A 17,048-nucleotide genomic window follows, 5' to 3' on the forward strand; every position below is an offset into this window, starting at 1 on the left:
GGATGTATCCTATCTCCTAAACCCTTAGGAGCTTCTGTATTCCTCTCTGTGGTAGTAATGCAATACTTTTGGATGAAAACAGGGTAACCCTTTAAGTATCTAAATTCCCCAGCTGGGTGAAAAGTCTTTTCACATGGGTGCCCATTTCCTACATTTTCTAGGTGAAACTAGTGAGTAGTATGCTAACCAGGCCGACTTTGGTCTGCTCCTGGTAATTGTTGGAATTCGTTAGCTCGAAGTAGGTACTCATTTGTACTGTGCTCTTTAATGTGGTCTTAACTTACATGCCATTAATTAGGATAAGAGAACAGGATTTTCAGAGCATTTTCTTCTGTAAGCAATGTTCCGTTACATTTATAAGAGGTTACTCAAATTCTGTGCTTTTTACTCATTTTGGGAAAAAGTCCATACAATCAAAATCAAGTAGCCTTGTAACAGAAGAGACCTATTTGATTTCTGTGCTCAAAGATGTGAGGGAGTGACATCCTTTTTCCAAAGCAGGGCTAGGAACTTTGGGAATCAAACTTAGAAACTGCACATAATTTGGTTTCTGTTTCAGCCTCCACATGAGGTCTCCTGACCTGACTATTTTAATTTACCTGTGGGGGATTGTGGGTCTCATAATCTAATGAGCCCTGGGAGAGTTGGTGCTGAGTCAAGCAGGGATTTATTCCAGGCTCCCTCATATTCTGGCTGCTTGACCTTGGAGACGTTACTTCGCCTTTTTGAGACTCAGTTTCTCCGTTGTTAAAATTCAGCGAAGATTATATCCAAACTTAGAGGTTTATGGAAACATTAATTGAGATAACTTGTATAACTAGTGGGGAAAAAATGGACACTGATTTTTGCTGTATTTGTGATAGAAATAGTAAGTTTGGACAGTAACCTTAATTATTCTGTACCTGTCTTTCCTTTTCTGGCCATCTGGCAAGGGGTAAATTATTTCATGTCCATTCATTCATCTGTGCTTTCATTAATTAATTCTTTAGTGAATGGACATCAAAGCAGCTATGCCTGTCTTTACTTACTTAGCCTACTGAGAATTTAAAATTGTTGATATTTCTTGGCACTGAGAAAAGGGCCATATCAATTTATATGAAATACTCTTAGTTTAGATTTTTTAGTTTAGTATTTAGGCAATTGACTTGTCGATTAAAATAATGTTTAACATTTTTCTTAAACAGTCACAATCCCTATATAAAAATATATATTATGCTTCTCATTTCTGAACCCATATTCCCACGAGCATGGACTTCTGACCCTGGGAGTTCATCATTCATTTCTATCACTCTGGAATAAGAAAGAACCCAATATGGCCATATCCCATTTATTCTTAATTTAATGAAGTAATATATAAGAAAGCAATTGTTGACACTATCTATTAGTACTATTTTTTGATGGCTTCCTTAATTCAGTCTGTAGAACAGAAAAGAAAATTTAAATGAAAAAGAGAAACAGAAAACAGAAGAAATTGCCATGCAGCTATTCCTTAAGTGGCATTTTAAATGATTTTGAGAGATAGAAAAGGAGATTACTTGGATCGGTGTTTATTAATCGAAATTGTACGTGCGTGCGTGTGTGTGTGTGCATGTGGATGTGTAAAAAACATTTCTAATTATGGAGGTATTAACAAAATTGATTTCACCTAATGAGAGATGCAATAGCTTCATCACTCATCTTCCTGCTTCTGAGCTTGCATCCCATTTTTTATGATCAGTAAGCTACCAGACTCCATCTAAAACATAGGACCTGGCCCTTCACAGTTCAAAACCTTCCCCATTTCACTGTGAGTAAAAGTCAAAGTTCTCATAATTGTCAAGAAGATCCTACACTCCCCCCTCCCCTTACCTCTTTGCTCTCATCCTCTCTTTCCCTTCTCTATAAGGTGATATTGTTTCTGGCGCCTGTTTTACACATGAAGAAACTGAGACCCAGAGATTTCTTAATCTTGCTTGCATTCAGTCTATTGTCCATTCATGAAATATTGAATTCTTACTACGTGCACAGCAGTGGCCGGTTGTTTTGGGCATAAAGGCAGTTAAAGTACTGTGTTTATCCTCAAGAAGGTTCAAGCTAGTGGGGGAAAGGGGTGCATAAATTTAATAAAATCAAATAGTGCATGAGGTGCAATCATGAGAAAGTGCACAGGGCATTCTGGAAGCCAGAAGAGCAGAACCAACCCCAGCCTGGAGGATTAATGCAAGGCTACCTACAGAAGAGGACATCTGAACCACTGTTAGGGAGGAGTAGAAGTTGACTAAATTTGGAGTGGAGGAGGGCATTCCAGGCAGAGGGCATGGTGAGGACACAGGTGCAGAGTGGGAAACAAGGTGATGAATGGACACTGGGAGAAGGCAGGTGTTTCCAGGACCATAAACTTAACACAAGGCACCGAGGCAGAAGCAGACCGCATCGCCTCTTCCACCCGGGGAAGCAGGGTCTGGAATTAGTTTTACTGTCCAGGGAACTGGGGTGAACAAGGACACCAATTCCCGAGTTTCAGGCTGATAATCTACCTCTACAGTATAATTCTGCACTATAAAGTTAGGTTCCACTTCCTTTCTGATTTTTATTCCAGCTCTTTATCAGGTCTGGAGCCCCAACCTAAATCCTGTTGCATTTGGAAGAGGCCATGACAATAAAAGTTATTCCCTGGGAGGTGCCATTTTCCCTTCCTCCCACCTCCTCTTCTTCCCACTCCACCTCAAGCAGCATCTATATATAGGTGTAACTTTCAGACCGATGACAGTGCATCACACGCTCCCATCTCCCTGAATAATATCATTGCTTTCTGAAGTCTACTTGCTGGGGCACTTAGGACTTCCAGACAAACCCCCACATATTGGGTGTAGTTCTGATTAGATTTTAGTTTACTATTCAGTTTGTTCTTTGTATTGTTTGCATTTTCAAGCTCTAAGCTCTGCAAATAATTGCCCTAAACCATGTTAGTTCTGTGCACTCAGCCTAGGGACAATTTCATTTACATCCCATCAAGGCTGCTTCTTGAGGATCTAGGATGATTGAAGTGTTCTGAAACCAAGAAAGTACTGGTATTAGAGGGTATTTGCTGTTTTGCAGCAGTAAAGCAAATCTGTTGCATCTTTGTGGTTGTATAACAAAATTCGTAAAGTTTTGAACAGACATTAGCTTTTTCTTTGTTACTTTATATAACCCAGGTCAGAAAAAAAAATGCATAAAATTTTTTTGTTGTTATAATTGCTGTTTTTCCTGTAAGGGAAGTTTTCTCATTTACCTGCATCCAATTTGCTTCATGAATATTCAGCTGTTGACGGAGCTGCAAGCTAATATCCATGGAAATGAACTCATTAATAGTATTTTCCTGGCTCCTACTTGGTTCATGAAGTATACAGAAGTATTTATGATATTTCCTATTTTATTTTCCTCTTGGCTTTTGAAACATAATGGGATTATTGATAATAATTGTTATTCCAGATTTTCAGTTATTTTTTCTCATATTTCTTGAGTGCATAAGCAAAGTCTTTCAGATATTTGCCTTTTTGCAGATTGTTAATGTAATTTTTACAAAGCAAATTATGAATAAAAATTATAAATGGCTTAAAGACAGAACTAAGATATTTGACATATTTATACATATATAATGCTAATCCTGTTATTAATGCATTGATTATCACATGTTGTAAAAAGGACTGATTCTTCTTGGAGGTCTTTCAGAGATTAAATGTACTGTCATTTAATGAAAATAGCATCTGGCAAGTATATTTGATGATACAAAATAAAATAGGAAAAAATAGTAGTAATAGCTAACAGAAAATAGTAGTAATAGCTAACAGTTATATATTGGTTTTTGATGTAATAGTTGCTTCACAAATATTAATTTATCTAATCTCTGCATCAAGGCTATAAGAATAGATACCATATTATTCTCATTTTACAGATGTTGAGACTACATCAGGGAGGTAAATTTACTGGTGAGATGTCTCATATCTAGCATTTGGTAGAGCTGGGATTTGAACCCAGGCAGACTGGCTCCAGAATTCAAACTTTTTAAACCACTTCACATTCTTCTTTTTTATGTTGATGAAGTCTGCGAACTGGACTGCCTGTTGTCCACACCTGTGCATTCCTTCCCCACTGATTTAAAGTACCACCTGTTTCATGGGGCACCTGGGTGGCTCAGTCGGTTAAGCCTTGGACTCTTTGGTTTCTGTTCAGGGTTGTGAGATTGGGCTCCGTGTGGGGCTCTGGGCCAGTGTGGAGTCGGCTTGAGGGTTCTCTCTCTCCTCCTCCCTCTGCCCCTCTCCTCTCCCCTGTGCAGGCTCAAGAGCGGGCTCTCTCGCTAAAATAAAGTACCACCTGTTTCAAATACTGAATTCCCTCCTACTCAGTGTTTTCTGGGCTCTCTTCAGTTCCACTGATCTATTGTCTGTATTAGCCCCAAAACTAACTGTTAACATTACTATACATTAGTTCCTTCTAGGAATAGAGTTCAAATAGAACAAAAATGGAAAGGAAACAAAATTACAGGCTAAAAAGTGGATGGTATGTTGAATATTTATTTATTTGTTTGTTTGTTTATTTATTTATTTTTGGTATGTTGACTATTTAAAGATGAAAAAAGGAGAGAAGGGGGATAGGGTAAGTCAGAAGGGGCAAAAGGATGTTTGTAGAAAAGTCTTACGTGTCTTAAGGATAGGAATGGACAATTTTAGTAGTCAGTTTTAAAGAAGAGGTAAAATAGATATATAAATTTCTAAATAAAAAAGTTCTTTATGGTAGTTCAAGCATACATTTACCAGGAAGCAAATTTAAAAAATCTTTCTTCTCTACCTTGTGGGATTGTACAGTGAGCTAGATCACAGCATGAGAAAAAAAGAGGTCCGGGTGCCAGGCAGAGACAGATCTTCGCATTGGTATCCTCATTCATTTCTCTGGGTGGTTTTGCAGCATTAAATACTTTTCCTTCCCCCCCTGCTACATTTCCTTTTCATGGGAACTGAATTCTCAAGTAACCACTTAAACAGGAATAGTGTTCTGCACTTTAAATTTGGGAAATGACCAGTTTCCTGTGCCAGAGAAAAATCTGGGCTTGAGAATATTATCTATATAGTGTGCTTTGTACTTCCTGCTTAGCCTTTTCTTTCATTGTACCGTGTTTTTTAAGTTATCTGATATCACTGTAAATTCCTGAGCAGCACAATATGAAGTATTATATTAAAGACACAATAGTCTACTGGCATCTCTGAATAAATATTTGTGCAATATTAAAAGTAAGTTAATTTAGCAGGCATCTTATTGAGAAAAATTTTCACAAGTATGTTCGTGTAAGCTTATGAACTGCCTTTGGAAATTCATTTTATCCCATATTGATCACCAACTAATAGCCGGAGACATGCTTTTATCTGAAACGCCACCCCAAATTCTGGGATGTTTGAAATATCCTTTTTTGTTGTTAATTCAGACTGTAATGGAAGCTCATTATTTTCATCTGACTTTAAGCTCTTTTACAAGTATTATGACTTGTAATATATAAAGGAATAGATTTTAATTTTTGTTTTGCAACCTCGCCTAATGCATTATCTTTGTTTGATGGTTCTATTTGTGCTGTAAAGATTGATAGCATTGAGAAGAGCTAAGGCGACTTCAACAATATTAGTCTTCTTTTCTGTACCTGACTTTTTTGTAGAACTTTTTTTCAGAGTGGCTTATCATTCTACTTCATCAGCTTGTGTGATTTTTGTCCATACCAAGATCATGTAGCTTTGAAATCAAAGCCATAGTGTGGCCATACTCCACATACATTGTTCAATTTTTATTAATACCTTGTGCTGTAAGTCCTCTCAGGGATTATGGATGGGCTGCAGTCTCTGTTAACACCTTACAGTTTGATCTTGAATTAGTTTTTTTCTACCTTCTTTCTAATTTGTTAATTTTTAAATTTCTGGAATGTTTAGAAAATATGACTAGAGAGATTGACATGAACCACACTTGAGGGCAAACCTGGAATTTTGAGCAGAAAAGATCCAATACAATATGACAATATGGAATATACATATGTTTTAATAAACAGTAGATTCCCCCCAACAAATGCCTTGAATTATTTGTTTTGAAACCAAGGAATTACCTTGAAGTTAGTGTTAGTTGGATTGACTGTTAGGAGAGGAGCAGAAAGGGGAAGGCAGGGGATTTACCCTTTAGTTCTGTTCTCTGTAGTGTTAGGAATAATTAAAACCATAGTAGATATGATAGAACTATGGCTGTGGTTGTTGCAATAGTAACAGAAATACCAGTTAGCATTTATTTGGTCCTGATTATGCACTGGCACTGTGCAGAGTGCCCAACAAAAATTACCTCTGTGAATTCTCTTCACCTCTCTGTGAGATAGGTACTATTTTTTTTTTTTTTTTAATATTTATTTGAGAGAGAGCGCGCATGCACATGTGAGCAGGGGTAGGAGCAGAGGGAGAGAGGGAATCTCAAGCTGATTCCCTGCTGAGTGCAGAGTTGGATGTGGGGCTTACCCCAGGACCCTGAGATCATGACCTGAGCTAAAACAAAGAATCAGAGGCTCAGTTGACTGAGCCACCCAAGCGCCCCAAAGTACTTTTATTTTTTAACCTAATTTAATGTGTGAGGAGACAGGCTCAGAGCCTTGGCTGTACTCCCTGCGTATGAGACATCCTGTGTCTGCCTAGGTGTGTGGTAGGTGTTTATAGGTGTGTTGGGGAGGATTAATTTTGAGGGGTTTCAAAACAGCAGACTATAAACACTGGGCGCTTCTTAATCTTACTTATTTAGTTGGTTTTTTCCTAAAGTTTTTTGTATCACTGACCATTCTGGAAAGAGACATCAATCACCCAAAACAATACAAGGAACACAAGATCATCATGAATCAAATGATACTTGGAATATATAAGCCAAGAAAAAAATTTATTGCCAAAAAGTCACTTTATTAAAAAAATATTTAATAGTTTAAAATAAAGGACATAGAGTTTTTTCAGTCTTCGAGAAAACTAATTGTATTACATTAGAATTAACATCTCATGTAATTGTGAATCCCTTGGGAAACCAGATGTTAAGTGAATAGACACCAATTTTCTTAGTGTTTTTCATTCAGGCTTTTTCTCTTCTCATCTGGGGACTTTTTCACTCCAATACTTTAAGCCCAAATGCCGTTTTAAAACTGAGAACTCTGGGGGTGCCTGGCTGGCTCAGTCAGGAGAGCATGCGACTTGATCTCAGGGTGGTGAGTTCGAGCCCCACGTTGGGTATAGAGATTACTAAAGATAAATAAACTTTGAAAATAAAATCAAATAAAACGTAGAGCTCTGGAATGATCAGTATTAAAGATTTATAAAAACCCAACGGGCCTTGGCAATCAGTGTGAGAATAAACAACAATTAACGTTTAGTTTTGGGATGGGGTAACAAGGAATAGTGATGACTGTAGCAAGTGAAGGGAATATGTGGTTGCTTTTGTTCCAGCCTATTGCTACCACTCAGGAATGTGGAACCTGGGTTGATCTTTTCTCCTAGTGTTTGAAGAGGGACTGTAATTATTGATTTTTATGTCACTGTTCTTATTTCCTTAAACGGTAGCAGTTGAAACAATGTGCTATGTTAAAAAATACCTCTACTGCGTTTGATCTCTGCTTTAGATTTAACTCATTGCCTCAAGTCAATGGAAGTTAAATATCCAAGAAAGATGGCTACTATAAATCTATTTTTATGGGCTAAGCATCGAGGATGAGATGGTGGGAATCGAAATCGCAGAAACACACACGAGAGAAATAAAAACGTAACAAAATAACAAAAGCTTTAAAAATTGACAACACACCAGAAAAGTTTGCTTTTATTATAGTATGTTATTGAAATCATCTTAATAAGTTTTCTGATTTTTACTTTCCTTTTAATTTGTGCATCATAAAAATCATCATTTTATGCATTGATGATTCCATCGAGCATGGTTCTGGTTTCTCCTTCATTTTCTGTCCATTTTCACTAGTGACTTTCCAGCGACCTATTAACTATCTTTAAAATCCTGTGCCTTCCGTGTAGTTAGGGTACTGATCACATGCTGATCCAGTATGAATTCTTTCCCAAGAAGTCATGAAGAGCACAGTTCTGTCATGCTGCCTTTTAGCATATTGAGGTCAAACAGAAGACACTAAATAATGTTTTAATTATCCTCAAATCCTGGGGAAGTTTCAGCCAAGGAAGTTTAAAAAATACGGATGTATGGTGAAAAATTATCTTCACCTAGAGGTTGATGATGTTAATTTTGAATTAATAGTTGTTCTGAGAAAAACTAAAACATCTTTTGGTGGGAAATTGAGCAGATATTAACAGGCTCTTAACAAATATGACATAATAAGTCTTTTTGGTTCTGAATCATGAAAAAACACCAACATTCCAAGGGTTTTTGCTGGGGATATTGACATAATGTTTGGTATCACTGTGATCTCTTTAGGCATCTATCTGAGTAACCCAGGGTGGCATATATTTTCCTTTGATGGTTTGTAGAGTGATAGATGCCCAAGAAGGTGAGTCTTCAGTGCTACTGAACTACTGACAAATGATTTATTATTCTATCAGTTTTTGGAGTTTTGTATGGATGGAATGTTGTCGTGGCAGTCTAGGGACAAACTAGTGTCTGTTTCAAAGATGAAAACATGCTGCCCATACATTTTCTGTAGGGTTATACAGTCTGGTGGAGAGCAGACATGCAAACTAGAAGTATTTTATAATTGTTGTTCATTGTTGAGTGGAAAATACATGACAAAGGGAGCTTTAAAAATCTACCTAGTTTGAAAAAAAATTTAAACATAAATTCTCCCTAATTATAATTTTAATAAAAATGTGTTGGACTTTTTACTCATAGTCTTAACAAAATTATTGAAATAAGATACATGGAGAAATATGGGACATTGCTAAAGCTCAGGAAGACACAAAAAATTCCTTATTTTTATAACGTAGCCCAGAGAAGTTGATAATGAGAAGCTTTTAGCCTCAAATTGGTGAATTTCCTTAACACTGCTATAGGTATTTTGGGATTGTATATGCCAGTGGTGCTCAACTGCAGCACTGTGGGGGTGCAGAGTGGGCTTGTGGCAATGTGGAGAGACATTTTGGGTTGTTGCAGTTGGGGCTGGTAGTTCCTGTTAGCATCTAGTCGGTTTAGGCCATGAAACTCTTAAACATCCTACATGTACAGGACAGACCCCACAACCAACATTTTTCTGGCACAAATATCAAGAATGTTAATGTTGAGAAACCCTGGTATATGGTGATGAAAAAGAAAAAAGTTTATATGATATTCTTATATTCCAAGTTGCTGATGAATATTTGGGAAGATAATACACGAGGGGAATTAATACTACACAGTCTGGTGGGCTTTAGAAACAAAAACCATCTAGTGAAGAAAAAATTCTTTACTTATACCACCAAAGTTTACAGAGCGCTTGCCAAGTGCCAGGCATTGTTGGAGATACTGGGGAAACCCGAGTGAACAAAACACATAGACTCTGCCTTCATAGAGCTCTGGCACCAATGTGGGGGACTAGTAAACAAACAAATACATAAAATGGGACATGGAGGAGCAGGTAGTGCCATAGGGTAAATAGAGTAGAGTAATGGGGTAGGTAGGGCAGGCTGGGGGTTGGGAAAGGGAACACTTAGACTGGATGGCCATGAGAGACCTGAAGCTTAGAACTGAGTGACAGCAGGAGGCAGCCAGATGGAGAGGGTTTAGGCAGAGGAAGCAGGTTGTGAAAAGGTGCCAAGGTGGAAGTAGGCGTGTCTTGTTGGGGAGGCACAGGAAGGTGGTTGTGGTTGGGCAGTGGTCCAGAATGGGGAAGCTAGGATGAGACAGAATATGAGAGGAGGGAGGGACTGGATCATGCTCATTTCCTTTTTAGGTTGAATAATATTCCATTGTCTGGATGTATTTATCCATTCACTTACTGAAGGACATCTTGTTTGCTTTCAACTTTTGTCAATTATGAATACAGCTGCTATGAACATCTAGGTGCAGGTTTTGTTATGAATAAATTTTCAACTCATTTAGGTAACTTCTAAGGAACACAATCGCTGAATTGCATGGTAAGAGTATTTATGGTAAGAATATGCCAGACTGTTTTCCTAAATGGCTGTATCATTTTGCATTCCCACCAGCAATGAATGAGAGTGCCTGATTATTCCACATCCTTGCCTTTGGCACTCTCAAGTATTTTGGATTTTGTCCTTTCTGATAGGTGTGTAGTATCTCATTGTTGTTTTAATTTGCAATTGCCTAATGACATAAGATTTGAGCATCTTTTCATATGCTTATTTGCCATCAGTATATCTTCTTTGGTGAGGTGTCTGTTCAGTTCTGCCCATTTTTTAATTTCGTTGTTGACTTTCTTATTGTTGAGTTTTACTAGTACTTTGTACATTTTGGACAATAGTTCTTTATCATATATGTCATATATTTCTTAGGGAAATACTTTCTCCCAGTTTGTGGCTTGTCTTCTCATTCTCTTGTCATGGAGAAGTTTTTAATTTTAATGATGTCTGGCTTATCAATTATTTTTTTTCATGGATCATGCCTTTGGTGTTATATCTAAAAAAGTCATCACCATTCTCAGTGTCACCTAAAAATTCTCTCCTATGTTAATTCTAGGAGCTTTATAGTTTTGCGTTTTACATTTGGGTCTGATCCATTTTGACCTAATTTTTCTGAAGGATGTAAGGTTTGTGTCTAGATTCCTTTTTGTTTGTTTGTTTTGTTTTTTCACATGTGGCTGTTCAGTTGTTCCAGCACCATTTGTTAGGAAGACTATCCTTTCTCCATCCTTCTGCCTTTGCTCCTTTGTCAAAGCTTAGTTGACTATATTTGTGTGAGTCTGTTTCTGGGCTCTCTGTTGTATTTCATTTATCTATTTGTCTGTTCTTTAACCAAATCCACACTGTTTTGATTAATGTGGCTTTGTAATAAGCCTTGAAGTCAGGTAATGTCAGTCCTCTGAGTTTGTTCTTATTCTTTAATATTGTTTTGGCTATTCTGAGTCTTTTATTCTCCATATAAACTTATGATCATTTTGTTGATATCCACAAAAGAACTTGCTGGAATTTTGATTAGAGTTGTGTTAAATCTACAGATCAGGTTAGGAAGAACTAGCATCTTGACCTTATTGAGTCTTCCTATCCCATGAATGTGGACTATCACTCTACATTTATTTAATCTTTTTTTGGTATTTTTTATCCAAGTTTTGGGGTTCTCCTACTGTTGTACATATTTTGTTAGATTTATACCTAAGTATTTCATTTTTGGAGGTGCAGATGTAAGTGGTATTGTGTTTTTAATTTTAAGTTCTGTTTGTTCATTGCTGATACAGAGGAAAGTGAGTCACTTTTGTATATTAACCTTGTATCCTGCAACCTTGCTATAATAGCTTCTAAGTTCCAGGAGGTTTTTTGTCAATTCTTTTGGATTTTCCACATAGACAATCATATCATTTGTGAACCAAGACAGTTTTATTTTTCCTTTACAACCTATATACCTTTTATCTCTCTTTTTGTCTTATTGTATTAGCTAGGAAATAAAGGACACAACCTATATACCTTTTATCTCTCTTTTTGTCTTATTGTATTAGCTAGGAAATACAGGACAATGCTGAAAAGGAGTGGTGACAGGAGACATTCTTGCCTTGCCTGATTGTAGGGGGAAAGCTTCTAGTTTCTCACCAATATATATGATTTTAGCTGTAGGCTTTTTTTTTTTTAAGATTTTTTTTTTTTTATAATGTTGAGGACATTCCCCTGTATTCTTAGTTTACTGAGAATTTGTCACGAGTAGGTGTTGGATTTGTCAAATGCTTTTTTTCTGCATCTGTTGATCAGATCATATGATTTTTCTTTTTAGACTGGTAATGTGATGGATTTCATTAATTGATTTTAGAATGTTGAACTAGCTTTGCCTACCTGCAATAAATTCCCCTTGGTTGTGGTAGACAATTGTTTTTATACATTTTTGGCTTTTATTTGTTAATATTTTGCTTAGAACTTCTACATCTATGTTTATAAGGTATATTGGTCTTTAGTTTTCTTGTGAAGTCTTTGGTTTTGGTATTAGGGTGATGTTGGCCTCATAGAACAAGTTAGGAAATGTTTCTTCTACTCCTGTCTTCTGAAAGAGATTGTAGAGACTTAGTATAATTCGTTCCTTAAATGTTTGGTAAAATTTAATAATTCTTACATGTTTTTTCAAATGTGTGTAGGTATGTTTTTATTATTATAGTAAATTCATTGCTCAGTTTTAGCACCTAGATTTTTTTTTAAAAGATTTTATTTATTTATTTACTTGACAGAGAGAGACACAGTGAGAGAGGGAACACAAGCAGGGGGAGTGGGAGAGGGAGAAGCAGGCCTCCCGCTGAGCAGGGAGCCCGATGAGGGACTTGATCCCAGGACCCTGGGACCATGACCTGAGCCGAAGGCAGACGCTTAACGACTGAGCCCCCCAGGCGCCCCAGCACCTAGTTTCTAATATGCCAAATATGTTTATTATGTTTATTGCATATTGTCTGTCTCCCCCTGCTAGAATATAAGCAGAAATTCTTGACTTGATTTTGTTTATTGATATATTTTATATGCCTAAAACAGTGGCTGTCAACATATGCTTTGGTCTTTGGGGTTTTATAAAATCCTTTTGGAGAATATGTAAGGTCAAAACTATTTTAATGGTAATACTAAGGCTTTATTTGCTTTTTTTCCCCCCACTATGTTGATGCTTACACTGGTAGGGGAAAATCAGTAATGTGTAAAACTGCTGATGTTTTCGTGTGAATCAGAGCAGTAGCACCAAACTGTAGTAGTAGCCACTATATAGTTCCCGGTCCTCAATCATGGGGGAGTCACAAGGGGATGCCAGTTTCACTTAAAACTCTAAAAATTATTAAATTTATTAAGACATGACTCTTGAGCACATGCTTTTTTCGTATTCTGTGTGATGAAATGGGAAGTATACCTAAGTATTTCTTCCTGCATACTCAAATATTATGGTTGCCTCCAGGGATAGGATTTGTGATTGAGTTGCTATGGAATATTATATTTACTTGAAGTAACAACTTGTGAGATAAACTATGGTTTCAGTTTCAGGGCATTTGGGTATTTGGCAGATCGTTTTTTCAAAAAAAGAATGAAGTAAGCCTGTCACTTCAAGGAAAAGAACTGATAGTATTTGTTGATGATGATAAATTCAAGTTTGCAAGAGAATTTAGGGTTTTGGAAAATTTATGTTTATGAGCTCGATGTTTTCCTTAAAGACTTTTCTAATGAGTTGGATACTAATATTAACTAATGTGACGTGGGTTTTCTTTGATATTAAATAACAAAATGTGTTACTATTTTGAAGATATGTTTAACTCCCAGTGAATCATTGCTAAAAAAATTTACAGCATCAAGCATAGATAATAGATCCCTTCAAATTGCAAGATAGATCAATTGGTTTTAATGCAACAGAGTATGGAAAGTTCACCGACATGGTTGGCTTCAGATTAAAATCACGACTAACCTTTAAGAAACTACCACTTACTGAGTTTTGGTGTTGTATTAAAGAAGAATATCCACAACTATCTGAAAATGTTATAGCAATGAATATATCTGTGTGACTTTTGAGAGTGATCTACTGTGCATGCCTGACTGATGAAAAGAGTGGGGAGGACAAATATGAGTTGAAGGAGATAAATTAGTACATCAAAATGATAAAATAAACTGGTGCATTCTGGGAATAAAATTCATCGTGGACTTTGCCTTACCATTTGAGCAAGCAGTGGCCCAGATGGACAGACATGGAGGAAAGGAATTGCTGTCCTCTCCCTCTTACATCTTCATGAGTTTTCTTACTTCTTTTACTTTCTTGGTAGCACATTTGTGACATTTTTAGCTTTCTTAAACTTTAATTAATGTATGGCATTTTATTATCCTGTCTTACACAGTAGGAAAAAAACAATATGGAGGAAATTGAAGAGAAGATGGAAAGTTCTGTTCTCTGTGTAGGAAAAAAAAAAGCCCCTGCCTAGAGTGACATCTAGGAGTGTGTTGCATAATCATTGTTAGGGGAATGCTGGCAAACTGAGTTCATGCTAACGCACCTGCAAGCTGGAAGGTACAAGGAGGGGCACCTGGGAGCCTCACCTCCTCCAAATGCAACTTAGTCTGTCTTAGCTCACAGGTCTCTGCATCTCCCTAGCATTCAGAGATTATTATGCCCCGTTTATGCAGCCCAGATTTGATTTTCATAGTTGGAGGGAGGGTCCTCTGGTGGGATATCAGGAATACCAAGTGGCAGACAGAGCCAGAGGGTATTGTGCATAGAGGGAGTGGACATAGGGTTTGAAAGTCAAGAAGAAGTAACTGAACCCATTTTCTCTATTGAGACTTACTTGTTTCCTCACAGTCTGTTTCTTTAGTCTCTGGAAGAATAAACTCAAAGGAATGTTCATCACATGTGGTCTCTGGACCAAGTACATCAGAATCATTTAGGGAACTTACCCAAAATGCAGATTTCTGGGTCCTTAACCAGTCTGCTGAATCAGACCTTCTGGGGACAGAGGAATCTGCATTTAGAAGAAACTCTCCAAGTCTTGTACACAATAAAAAGCTTAAGAACCACTGACATTACAAGCTTTTTCTTGTACTTATTTTCAGTGTATTTTTATCAAAGTGAAATGATCTAATTCTGATGAAATTCTGGACCAAAGGGAATGAATGAAAGCAGAGATAAAACAGCATATGAAGGGCACCTGGGTGGCTCAGTCGGTTAAGCGACTGCCTTCGGCTCAGGTCAGGGTCCCAGGGTCCTGGGATCGAGCCCCACATCGGGCTCTGTGCTCAGTGGGGAGCCTGCTTCTCCATCTCCTGCTCCCCTGCTTTTTTTCTCTCTCTCTCTGTGAAATAAATAAATAAAATCTTAAAAAAAGAACAGCGTATGAAATCCCTCATGCATTTTTGTATTTAGGGTATTAATGCTTCTTTGACTGGTCGGAGAAAAATTAAATGCTCCAATTACAAAGTCTGAAGGGACTTTGTAGATGCTGGTTGTTTGAAGAGGATTCTGAAAACACATTATTTTTCTTTATCTTAAGGAAGGAAGACTTACATGTTTTGTCAAAAATGTCAGTTTCTGTGACTTTTGTGCTCTAGGCAAACTATCTGAAATCTGCCTGAACTGTGTATAAAATGAAGCTCTTAGGAAGATAAATGCTTGATCAGAAATGCTAACAAGTTCCAGGTTTTCTTTCATATACAGTTAAACAAAAAGTTCCATGTTGTCACGAAGGATAGGAAGATAAAGAGTCAGATGAAGATACAGTTTACTTTCTTAGTTTGTATGTTCCCTTCTAACTCATATTTTGATTCATTTGTACTGCCTCCTAACCTTAATTTATGAGCTTCAGAATGTGACTGAGTTCAGTTCATGAAGAAAAGGTTTATAAATGTAGAGGTGAACTTTGAGCTTTGCTTGCACGAGAGGTTAACCTGTTTACTATGTGGTCAACACGACATGTAAACTAGGTGACTACACCACCGTGTTATTTTAAGACTAAATGGAAAGAACTAATGGAGCATTTTTAGTATGAGTATATGGAAAATAGTCAATAAAACCAAATCTAAAATTAAAATTTAGACTGATACTAATTAAAACGGGCAAAGTCAGAAAATTCAAAATCTCTTTTCATTGGCAATTATACCTCCTTTAGATAATAGTTCAAAAATCATGTCACATGTCTCCAATAAAAAAATTAGGTGACATCCAATACTTTCTTAGTCAACTTATTTAATTCAGCTGACTTATTTCATTCTGTTGAGGTTATTAGTACTGATGTGGCTTTGTAGTTATAGACTGAAACATGAACTGACTGAATCGGGAATAGAGATGGGGCTGAAGCTAATGCTAGGAATGAGATCCTATGGCTCATTTGTTTTCTTTTAAATAGTTTTGTTTTTCCTTTTACCAAAGTTATAGTATGCTCACAGCCAAAAATTCTGAGCATAAGAAAGTGTACTAAGGTCACATTGCTGCATTTTGATATATGCTATATATTTTTTCATAGTATGAATGCACACTCTGCCATTACACAAGTATATTTATGTATACATACTTGTATGTAATATGTATATGTGTGTACATATATGTGTGTACCTATCAAGAAAGCTGCTTAGTAAATTTGTTCACCAAACAATATTTTATAGACATCTGTTTATATATATTTCTATACAATTTTTATTACATTCCATTTATGATTATAGTTCTGCATAGTATGTTGTAATTTGCATGTACCATAATAAAATTGATTCCCTTATTAATGGGCATTTAGGTTGTTTCCACTGTTTCCGCTTTTGTAATCAATATTACTGTAACCCCTTGCCTGAAAGTTTTCTTAGGATAAATTCCTGGAAGAAGAATTTCTGGGTTAAAGGGTATGCCCATTTAAAAATTTGAGATATACTGTCAAGTTGTTCCCAGAAATGTTGTGCCATTTTATACCTCCCTCTTTTTTTTTAGAGAGGGGGGAGGGGCAGAGGCAGAGGGAGAGAGGGAATCTTAAGCAGGCTTCACACTCAGCATGGAGCTCCATCTCACAACCCAGAGATCATGACCTGAGCTGAAAGTAAGAGTTGGACACCTAACTGACTGACTCACCCAGATGCCTCTGTGCCATTTTATACTCTTACTAGCAATGTTCTTGAAGGTGATAACTTTGGAACTTTATGAATACTGGGTTTTCTTAATCTCCTAAATCTTTGTAAATGTAGCATGTCAAAAATAGGATTTTGGGCGCCTGGGTGGCTCAGTTGGTTTAGCGACTGCTTTCAGCTCAGGTCATGATCCTGGAGTCCCGGGATCGGGTCCCGCATCGGGCTCCCTGCTCGGCGGGGAGTCTGCTTCTCCCTCTGACCCTCTCCCCTCTCATGCTCTCTCTCTATCTCATTCTCTCTCTCAAATAAATAAATAAAATCTTTAAAAAAATGGGATTTTTACTTTAATCTTCATTTGTTTGATGTAGTATCGAGAGATTCCCTGGA

The 17,048-nt window shown here is 37.0% G+C and overlaps 1 protein-coding gene across 1 annotated transcript in view; it reads left to right on the plus strand.

Moving 5' to 3' along the window:
* The window catches only part of PREX2 (phosphatidylinositol-3,4,5-trisphosphate dependent Rac exchange factor 2), a 296,111-nt gene that overhangs the window by 47,498 nt on the left and 231,565 nt on the right, over nucleotides 1-17,048 (plus strand).

The sequence above is a fragment of the Zalophus californianus genome, chromosome 4 (genome assembly GCF_009762305.2).
Source record: "Zalophus californianus isolate mZalCal1 chromosome 4, mZalCal1.pri.v2, whole genome shotgun sequence".
NCBI classification, from domain to species: Eukaryota; Metazoa; Chordata; class Mammalia; order Carnivora; family Otariidae; genus Zalophus; species Zalophus californianus.